Source organism: Pteropus vampyrus, unplaced genomic scaffold, assembly GCF_000151845.1.
Source record: "Pteropus vampyrus isolate Shadow unplaced genomic scaffold, Pvam_2.0 Scaffold7, whole genome shotgun sequence".
In the NCBI taxonomy this organism is placed as follows: Eukaryota; Metazoa; Chordata; class Mammalia; order Chiroptera; family Pteropodidae; genus Pteropus; species Pteropus vampyrus.
Window position 1 is genome coordinate 13,031,240 of NW_011888788.1, and position 11,492 is coordinate 13,042,731.

The following is an 11,492-nucleotide window of genomic DNA, read 5'->3' on the forward strand; positions in this document are numbered from 1 at the left end:
TGAAACAGGATGAAATGAAGAAACTTGGAAAAGGAGATAAAGGGAGGATAGAAAACTCCAAGACCACACTGCAGCCCTGTCACCATTTTGCAAGGGCTAGTCCGGAGAAGAGCATTAACACAACATGCCAGGGAGGGGCTATAAACATGAAACAGTTGGGTCTCACAGCATTTTCTCTTGCCTGTGCCTCTGGCTTTATTGACCCAGTGAGACACCTTGTGTTTTTCAGAATGCCGAAGCAAGTTATGACTTCAGTAGCAACGACCCCTATCCTTACCCTCGGTACACAGACGACTGGTTTAACAGGTAAACTTGGCCTCGTGAGGCAGCTTTGAATTTATGTTTGGGGATTTATTCTGCTCTGTTTTATTTTTAAGGCTTGAATATCACCAGCAAAATAATCTCAATGCTTCAGTAAATTGTATTGTGATTTTTCTTCTCCATGGCTACATTTTCTAAGTTCTCGGATTTTTTAAATATTACAATTCTACTCTAGATTATCTTTTGAATATTTTGTTTTGTTGAACTAGAAATTATTTGCCATTTTATTATAGATGGAAGAAAATAAAGATAATAAGAAATCCTTTCTCTACCCACCACAAAGTGATTTAAGACACACTGATTTCACTTGATTGGTTGAAACTACCACAGAAAACTTTTTTTGCCCCACGAGTCTGCATCAGTATGTTTTTGAAAAGTGTCTCTGCTATAACCTTATAAAGTTCACGTAGTTCCCTTCAACAAAACGGTAGGTGAAACTGGCAGACAGCCTGGGTGGAGGCCCCAGTGGCTTGGTATCCTACCATACAAAACTATCTAATAACCCATCTGTTTTCTTCAGCTAATTTGGCTACTATGCACATAAATGCAGTCTCTTTTTTCTCCAAGTAAAATTATTGCTTAAATATAGATTGTATGTAGGAAATATCAAGAAATAAAGATGTATGGCTTGCTCATCCAAATAATATTGTATTTTTTAAACCTAGTGCTTCCCTATTACTGATGTTCTCAGGTTAAGTTCAGGGGAACATATAAACTTTAATTAATGGTATAAAAATATATTATGTATACTGCACTTTACTCATTTTTTTTACTTCTTGTGACAATTTCATGGTACATAAAACAAATGTTGTCACTCTCAGTTTGGTGACAAGAAAATAGATGATCTGCAATAGGTAAGCAGAAAGATCGAGTGACTTCCCTGGTCTAACTTAATATATGTCAGAGACAACACTTGAACCCAAGCCTCATAAATGTCTCTAATTCCGACTTGTACCATTTTTTCATAAACATCATTTTTATGAAGAAAGACAGGAAGCATGATGGCCAGAGAGTAGCCAGGGACAGGTCTCTCATGGACCAGATAGCTTAGATACTGTCCCTACATTTAGCAAGTTGATCCGAGAGTGTCTAAGATGCATACAGGACACACAGGTTAGGGAGTTTGGCAATTTCAGAAAATGCAGAAAAAGAATAAAGAAGGAAATACAATTCAAATTTGTAACATTTTTAAAAGATTGTTGCTGATGTCCAATAGCACAGTTTACTCTCTAACAACTCCAACTATGTCTTTAAAATTATCATGCAGTGCTTGGAAGTGTGTGTTTAGGGGATTAGAATATATAAAAACGTCTGAGATCTTTTGACATGAAGAGTCTCTTACCTCCATGACTTATAACCCTAGATCCTAGCATTCACTTAATGAATAAACTGTTTTCAGACACAGGGGTGTGATGTTACAAAACAGACATCACTAAGCCAGGGGTGAGCCATAACTGGGAATTGCAGTCTGGAGCACTGTGTTGAGAGGGACCATGATGGAGCGCCTGGCTTCAGCATGACTGGTTACCAATTGTCCATATGACCTCAGAAAGGGTAGTAGTGTGCCGGCTGCTTGCCACAGCTAATAGGAATAAAATTAATCTTTGATTGATTAATCCAGGCATAAAATATAACTGACAAAATGGTTTTCTCCCTTACCTCTTTTTCTGAACCCAACACAAACTTTTCCCAAGCAATTCTTCCTGTGTAATATGCTATAAGAATATTATTTTTTTAAAAAAAAGATAACTATGATGTTTATCTTAAGTATTTCCATTTGCAAACGTGTTTCTTGAAAGTACAATTTTAAACTAACTAAAATCTTCCAATCAGAACTAATTAGTGCTTAGTGCAATGAAATTCTTCATTGTCAACAGTAAAAATTCCCAAGTGTTCAGTTGTCTGAGGTACAGTCATAGTGAGTCAGGTAAGTATGATTCTTGCCTCTTAGGGAGCCAGTGACTCAAGACATAGTATCTACTTTGATGAATAAATGGGACTTTTCTCAATTATCAAGTCATTTTCAAAGATCCCCGTCCACCATGTCTTATTATTACAAAGATTAGATGGTGCCACAGTTCAAATCATGGCCTCTCAAAGCATAACTATTATTATAAATGATTATGGGAGGGAGGTGAGTCAAAGTTCAAGCCCACATCACTGGGAGGATCCATAGTCTGAAAGATTGGATCTGTCCTGGAGGCAGTTTCTGCTTGGCACAAGGAGAATTGAATAGAGCACTTTTCCCTTGAGTGTAGGATACATTTATTAAAAATTCCCCCTGAGCTGAAATATTATGCCTGTATTTTCTTCAATATAACTTAGCGTTTGGAGCAAGTAGGAGAAGAATGACTGGAAGTACAGAGGAAATAAAATTGTATATGAATTAATAATTGTCAAAGCCAGGCGATGGGTACATGAGATTTTACTCTCTTTTATATCTTTGATATTTTCCATAGTAAGAAGTAAGTTTTAAAAGCATAGGGCATAAAAAAGAGCAATAAACAGTATGGGACTTCAGTTTGGTACACATGAAAGTTTTAGTTTTGGTGCGTAAGCTGTTGAGGAACTTGCAATGTCATATGAGGAGGCAACAGATGCCTAAAATCACTACAGTGATAAGTGTAGCCAGAGCTAAGAGAAAAAAAAAAAAACTTTAAAAACTAATGCGTATCAAGTAGTTACTATGTTAAAGGCAGTTTTTAAAGTGTTTTGTATGTATTGATTCAATGAATTCTCATCATAACCCCTGAAATAGGTATTATCATTATTATTATTCCCATTTTGGAAACTGAGGCACAGAAAGGTTAAATAACTTGTGCAAGGTCACACAGCTAAAAAGTGGTGGAGACAAGGTTTGACACCAGTAAGGGGGCCATTACATGTATTGCCTTATATTAAAGATGCTTTGGCGAGCACAAAGAAATGTGAAATTATCTCTGGCTGGGGCAGTTGAGACAGGCTTCCATGAAGAGGTGGCATTTGGTCTAAGATTTTAATGAGGGTAACAGGTATTGGCAGAGGTGGGAGGTGTATTCCTGGGTAAGGTACAATTTAGACGAAGGAGTCAGGAGGTGCAGTTCACAAGGTAGTCTAGATAACTGGTCTGGGATTTAGGGACTGGAGCATGGGGCAGCATTCTAAGAAAGCTTCACGGAAGACTGGGCATGAAAGGTTTGGATTAGTTGATAGAAGAAAGGCAAAGGAGAGATTCTGTGGTTGGAAGGAACTGGGCCAGAGGCGTAGATGAGGACCGTCTTCCCATTGCACTGAAGGAAAGTTGCTCTCCAGAGGCTCCCAGACCCTTGAGCCCAGCACTTGCCTTTGGCAGGGTTTGCTGCCAATCCAGCAAGAGCCTCTGGCCAGCTGCGCAGCCACAAAGACATGCCAGTTCTCTTCTGGGCGTGGGCACCATATCCAATGCCCCATCTCTGTTCAGCAGATTTGGGGCTCTTGAGAAATGCTCATTTCAACACATACCAAAACTCTGATAAAGGGCTGACTGATGCTAACTAGCAATGAGCTTGCTGCTTTGCTATTGCGGCCACACTGCCTACCACAAAGGCCAGTTACGACTTAGAAGCAATTGCTGCACAGAAAAAGGCAGTGGCTTTCCATCACAGGATTCTCATTGCTGTGAAAAGTAGAAAATAAAATGTACTACAAGGAGTACTCTCAAGCAAGCAAATAAAATGTTCTTCTCGGTTGGGAACCAAGTTCAAAAGCAGCATGTCTCTCCTGGGCTTTCCTGAAACCTTAAGCCATCACACCAACCCTTCTGTACTACTGATCTGTTAACTTGTTTTCCTTCAAGTGTACATTTCTTTAAGAACATATTTAAAACTCCAAGCCAAGTACTCTATGAAAGCAAACTTCATATATATGCAGAATTGCTTTTAATGGATATGTATATTAGGATATGTATATGCCCTGTGCTTAATTTGCTTTTAATGGATATGTATATTAGGATATGTATATGCCCTGTGCTTAATTTGATTTTGTAAGATTATTTCTTTTTAAGCAGAGCAAGTGTATTTATTCTACTGTGAGCCATTTAATAATTACATGCAGTATCTGAGGTTCAAGGATATTTGAAACATTTGAGAAATTTGCAAAAGGAGACTGATTTTCTCCTGGCTTACAGAGAAATGCAAATGGCCAACTAAAATAATAATAATAATAATAATAATAATAGTAATAATAACACAAATGCCAAAAAGGTGCAAAATAGATAGATATAACTGATTTGCTGTGAGGTATCAGGATCTAGCATCACATTTTTTCCTTGCTGGCATTCAATTAATATTGATTGGCTGGTTGATTGATGGATGGCATACCCTCTCATCTATGTCAGGATGTTGAGTGGTCTTGACATCTGTCCAGAGCTGCCTACTTCTCCCAAGGTTTGCAGCCCGTGCTTTGTCAATAATCTTCTAGCATTGCTTGGTTTTAGGTTAATGTTTGGTGATGCATTGCAAATCTGTATTCCATTACCGTGATGCTGTCCATAAAAAATCCCTCTTGCATAGCATTTCTCTGACAGGCGTTCACCACTGAAATGTCATCCCTGCCATCAGCAATATTTATGGAGCATCACAGGGCACAGCACGCTCTATCTATTAAGCCCTAAAGAGTAAGAGATAAGAGATTCTGGATTAGATGCAATTCCTGGCCACAAAAAGTTTACCATAAATTCAGGAAAAGAGAAGACATTTATTACTCAAGCAACCAAAATGGAGGGAAGGAGAAAGGAGAAATGGATGCTGAAGAACATTTATCTCTATGTGAGCTCATTTGACTGATAGCATTAGTTAACCCCTCAAATAAGAAAGATTTTCAGTAATTAACTTTTTTTCTTATTAAAAGTTATATTTCATTTTGAAGAACCCTATGAGACAACCCAAAGAAGAACATGTGAGAAAAATGACCCTCTGTGGTTGGCTTTTTATACACTGATAGAAACTGAAACTTTACCCTAGTGACACTTAATGGTTTAGAAATAGACAAACACTTTTCCTTTCTGTCTTTATAGATAATTCTGAAATCACCTCCTGGATAATAAAATACAAACTGCTTTCAAATACCTAATTTAACATTTTGTTTTATGTGAGCTTTGAGACTATAGTAATTTCCCATTATCCATGGGAATGCATTCTAAGACCCCCAGTGAATTCCTGAAATCACAGATAGTACTGAACTTATATATACTTTGTTTTTTTCCTATACACGCATACCTATAATAAAATTTAATTTATAAATTAGCATAGTAATACATTAGCAACAAAAACTAATAATGAAATAGAACAATTATAACAGTATATTAATAAAAGTTATGTGAATGTAGCATTAAAATAAGAGTTATTTAAATACAAGCACTGTGATACCGTGACAGTTGATCTGATAACTGAGATGGCTACTAAGCAACTAATGGGCAGGGAGTGTATCCAGCATGAGAGACAAAGAGATGATTTACCTCCTGGGTAGGATGGAGCAGGATGCCAGGCGATGTCATCATGCTACTAAGCATGGCACACAGTTTAAAACTTATAAATTGTTTATTTCTGTAATTTTCCATTTAATATTTTCAGACCATGGTTGGCCATGGGTAACTGAAACCGTGGAAAGCGAGACCAGGGAGGAATACTGTACTTCATAAGCTAATATTTGCTCAAAGGTTGCTGTTGCCATAAACTTTTTTCTCTATCCAAACCACAATGAAGCCCAATGGAGAAATAACACAAAAAAATTTTTTAAATTTTATTTGTAGTCCCCTACCTGGATTAGACAAGTCTTCACTACTTAAGTTTTCCTTTCAGCAAAAAAAAAAAAAAAAGGTGACAGATTTAGGAATTATGGAGGGAATTATATTGTTATATTGATGTAAAAGAATTATCTGTATGTTGGTATAATCATTTCTACTTTGGAAACTAACGTTATACATGCCATACAGAGTGATTTTATGATCCTCAGGTGGCAATAATTCTTTCTCTCTTTCTTGAGAGAAAAATATGGCAGATTATGATGAATAAATGTAGTGTTATGTTAGTTACTTGATATGGAATAATTAATCACTGGATCAGTTTTCCCTCTCCATAAAATGGGAGTAAAACTCTACCTCAAAGGTTTATATAAGGGACTAGAAACATGTATATAGAGCACTTGGTACTGCGCATGGCACATGGTAGGCACTCCCCAGTGGCAGCAAATATAATTGTAAAATTCAGTGACGGGATTTCTACAGGAGCCAAGTCAAAGCTCCTCTAGCCAGATAGAAAATGAGGACAATTTATGCTAAAGGAGTAAACAGGTGGCCCAGCCGCTCACCCATCTTTCTCAGACAACCATTCTTTCATCTAAGCTTTTGAGAGAAATTAAAGAACAATCAGCTCAAAGTTAAACTTTCTGTCAAGAGTCTGGTGCCCATGCTTTGGATATAGCTTTGAAGTTATATGTAGCTTTGAAGATAACTTGTATACATGAGACGAGCTTGATCTATTTGGAACATTGGAAAACCCAGCACCTAGCTTCAGAAAGATGGAGAGCTTCTTACTTCTCCAGAGAGTACTAGGTGCTTGCCAGCAGACCTGGGGTTTTCTTCAAAAGGAGCTGCATATTCTCACTTATTTAACCAGGACTCTTGAGACCCTAAAGTCGTACTCTGTAGAACTCATTAAACATTAGCCAGCACATATGATTGATGCCAAACTAGCTAGGTAATCTCTGCATCTTAGCTCCAATATATCCAACACTGAAGCATCTTTCTTCATAGACATGGCTGAAAAGACTGTAGCTGGACACTGTGGGACTTTGGGTGCCTAAGAATCTGTAGACCTAAAGAGACTGGGGACTGGAGGACAAAGACAGCCTCATGCCCATGAATGTGGCCAAGTTGCCCACTGGCTTGCTGAATCAATCTGCCTTATTCCCAATATCTCTGTGAATCCAGAGCCCTAAAACTCAATCATAAAATGTGGCTGTGGAATATAGAACTAAGGAGTCAGTTAAAACAACCATAAGATCAATAGCCAGGAATGGAGAGTAAAGGAAGAGAGAGAAAGAAAAGGGGAAAAAATCTCCAACTCAAAATTAGCCGGCAAACCAAAATTCAAAAATAACTGGAAAAAACACATTCAACAAAAAAAAAAAAAAAAAAAAAAACAGGACCTGAATTTATACCAGGTGAAATTAATTTTATGGACTCTTGAAAAATACTTTATAATTGTTATGTTTAAAACACCCTCATAGAAACATCCAGAATAATGTTTGAACAAATATCTAAGCACCCCATGGCCCAGCCAAGTTGACACATTAACCGTCATGCTTTTTATCTGCACATTTGCTCACAGTGATAAATGCATGGATAATATCTGTTTTAAAGGCAAAAATAAACATGAATATGAAAAAGAACCAATTACAATTAAAAAATATAACCTTTGGAATAAAAATCTCAATAAAGGGAATAAAATCTAGCCTGGGTGCAGTTGAAGAGGTAATTAATGAATTGAAGATATACACTTTCTGTTATCAAAAAACTATAGCAAACATTATTCTTAAGGCTGAAATTTTGATGACATACTCTCTAATGCTGAGACAAAATAAGAATGCTGCTTATCATCTCTTTTATTTGACAGTATGCCACATCTCATGACCAATGAAATGACTATAAATCTAAGAAAATATATGTGAGAACATTAAGGAGAAAATGATAAAACTTAGAAAACACATAAAAGGAGTCCTGAATGAATGGAGTGACATACTAAGTTTATAGATAGGAAGATGTAACAACATAAAGATGTCAAGTTTATTTTGATATTTTTTTTCTGTGAAACTAGACGAAAAGTATCCTAAAATTGATTTAGAAAAGCAAAGGGCTGAGAATGGAATAAGAAAACAAGAGAAGAAGAGGAGGAGATAGAGAAGGAGGAGGAAGGGAGTAAGTATGAAGAAGAGAGAGAAGGAGATCAACATCAGCAGCACTGAGGGGAAACTTTGCCTATCAGAGAGCAAAACAGTACAAAACCATAATAATAGTGAGAGAGTAGGGTTAGCATAGGGAGAGAAAAAAGATCAAAGAAACATAATAGAGAATCCAGAAGCAGACCCCCACATCTAAAAGAAGCGTAACATCTAACCAAGATGGCAAGAAACAATGAGGAAAGGATTGTGTGATGATATTTAATAAATGGGGCTAGTTGTTTATATGGGAAAATAGTGGTTCCCCTACATCCCAAGCATAAATAAAATCCAGGATAATTAAGACCTAAATATTTTAGAATTAAAATATAGAAAAACATCTTTATGACCTAAGATAGGGATGGATTTCTTAAACAAAACACTAAACTACAGAAAAATGAAAAGATTGATAAACTTGACTACATTAAAATTAAACACTTTTCTTCAATATGTCACAATAAAGTTGAAAGACAAGCCACAGACTAGAAGAAGAAATGTGCAACAAATTTTTTAAAAAAAGATTTACTGTCCAAAATATATAAAGAACAACTACAAATCAATGAAAAAAAAGATTAAAAATAGAAAAAAATAGACAGGTTATGCACAGGCAATTAACAGAGGACAACACTTGAGTGAATTCACATATGAAAAAGTTCTCATCCTTCCTAATAATGAGGAAAATGCAAAATGAAACGATGAGATATCATTTCATACCAATTGGACAAGCAAAAATCATAAAGTTTGACGATGCTAAATGTTGGCAAGGATGTTCGAGCAACAGGAATTCTTCCACTCTGCAGGAGTAGCATATATCCATAAACCTGTTTTCACCCCTACGTAGGGAAATTCTCCACATGTGCACAAGGAAATAATATACAAGACTGTTTCTTTTCAAATTATTTGTAATAGCAAGCAAATTGCAAACAACCTAAATGCCTTTCATTAGGAGTATGAATAAGTAAATCTCAGCATATTTATAAATGAACTACTATGTGGCTCTAAAAATGAATAAACCAGAATTCATGAATAAACCTCAAAATTACAAGTGAATAAAGCAAATTTTAAATAGATCATATACTATGAAACATTTATATGGAGTTTTAAAACAAGCAAATAGTGGCATATATGCCTATGCATATTCGATTATAAGGTAATGGCATAAAAACATGCATGGGTGTTCCAAACATCAAACTTATTATAGTGGTTGACTTTGAGGCATGATGGTCTCAAGTAGGGCTTCAATCACACATATACATATTTATTTATTGTTAAAAAATCTATACCAATATAAAACACATGGAATGTGCCCCTGTAATTACATATTCCTTTGGCCCTGAGGATATCTAGGATTCCTTGACTGGAATACGTTGCTTTACTCAAAGTCCACCAATTTAAAAGTTAATCTCATCCAAAACTCCCTTACAGAAACACTCAGGATAATGTTTGCCCAAATATCTGAGCACCCTATGGCCAACCAAACTGCCACAAAAAAAATTAACTATTACACTTTTTATCTGCACATTTCTGATAGTCAGGAATAGGTGACAGTCAAGAGTCATGGTTAAGAGTAGGAGTTTGGAAGCTGCAGACCTGAGTTTGAATTCTGGTTCTGCATCCTAATTGAGGAGTGATTTAATATCTCTATGCCTCATTTCCTTCTTCTTTAAAATGGGAATAATAATAGTTTGTTGTGAGGTTTAAATAAAATAATGCATGCAGCAGTCTCAGCACAGTGCACTCCATAATAGACCCTGGGGAACTCCGGAGAGAGCTCAGGCACTCCATAACAATAAGTGAGATATCGCCCGATACATCTTATCCTGTGCCTTGAATGGAACACATATGAAAGGACATGCTTTTGGATGTAAAAGATAAAGAAGGATCATCAATCACTTCAATGGAAGACTAGCGATGCGGGAAGAAAGGTCGTGCCTGAACTCTCTCTCCGGAGTTCCCCAGGGTTGGGGGCAGAGACTCAGGTTTTCACTTGGACACCTCCACAGCCACTGCAGCTGTTTGGGGAAGCCCCAATACAGTCATCATGACAGTCTAGATTGAACCCCATTCCCGTACAACTTAACCATGGGTTGTTCCTCTAGCCTTGTTTATCCATTGTATCAGTTATCTATTGCCAAATAATGCCACATAATAAGTCACCCCAAAACTTAGTAGCTTAAAACAATAAGCTCTGACTATTGCTCACAAGTCTGTAGATCAGCTAGATAGTTCTACTGATCTGGACCAGGCCCAGCTTTTGTCTGGGTTCATCCATGCATCCATTGGTTGGCTGGGGACTCATTTACTGGTTTTAGGATGGCCTCTCTCACATAGAGGATAGGTATCTGTCACCTGGGATGACAGGCATGACAGGTTGCATGTTTTTCATCACCCAATAGGCGAGACTGGGCTTGTCTGCATGGCACTTGAGCAGAGTTTCAAGAGAAAGAAGAGAGGCTGCAAGTCCTTTTGAGAACTAAGAGCATAATTTCTATCACTTGTTTTTAGCCATAACAAGTCACAAAGCCAGTCATATTCCAGGGAGGGGAGAATGTGTTCCACTTCTTCATGAAGAGCAAGAAAATCACATTGTCAAGGGCATAGACCCAGTAGAATAGTGGACCGGAGCCATTGGGTAACACAGCACACCCATGACTCCTGTCACTTGCCTCCTATTTACCTTCCTCCCATGGACTTTTGTTAGAAGGAAGCCAATCAAACAGCCATATTTGTCCCTCACCCCCTATAGCTATTTGCACTTCTGACAGACTTATGTTTTATTTTAGAGGCAAGAGGGAGCTACTGGATATTCTTAAGAAAGCAAAGAGACCAAATGAAAACAGATTTGAAAAAAGACATTTAGGGAGCAAGTACATTTGCCTGAGACAATCAGAAAGGCAGGATTGAGGGGAAAGCATTCAAGGAAGGGGGAACAGAGCCTACAAAGTCCCAGAAATATAAAAAGATGGTGTTGAGAACAATTATAGGAAACCTCTACTAGTTGCTTAAAATTAGTGTTGCATAATTTAGTAATGAAATGTTTCTTCTCATATGTTCCTCTGGAAAGCCCATGATATTCATCACCCCACTTAAAGGCCAAAATTAACGATATGAAGCATTCAGTGTTTTTCATTTGCTCAAGCCAGTTCACATGCATTTGTCCTCCAACCATTAGTGAGCAGTTTTAGAGCAGAGAGGGCTTATCAGTGTGTGGGAGGGTA

At 37.2% G+C, this 11,492-nt stretch overlaps 1 protein-coding gene across 1 annotated transcript in view; it reads left to right on the forward strand.

The window, feature by feature from the left end:
* Positions 1–11,492, forward strand: part of PCSK2 (proprotein convertase subtilisin/kexin type 2) — a 258,735-nt gene that overhangs the window by 194,494 nt on the left and 52,749 nt on the right. The gene's annotated exons all lie outside the window — the stretch shown is intronic.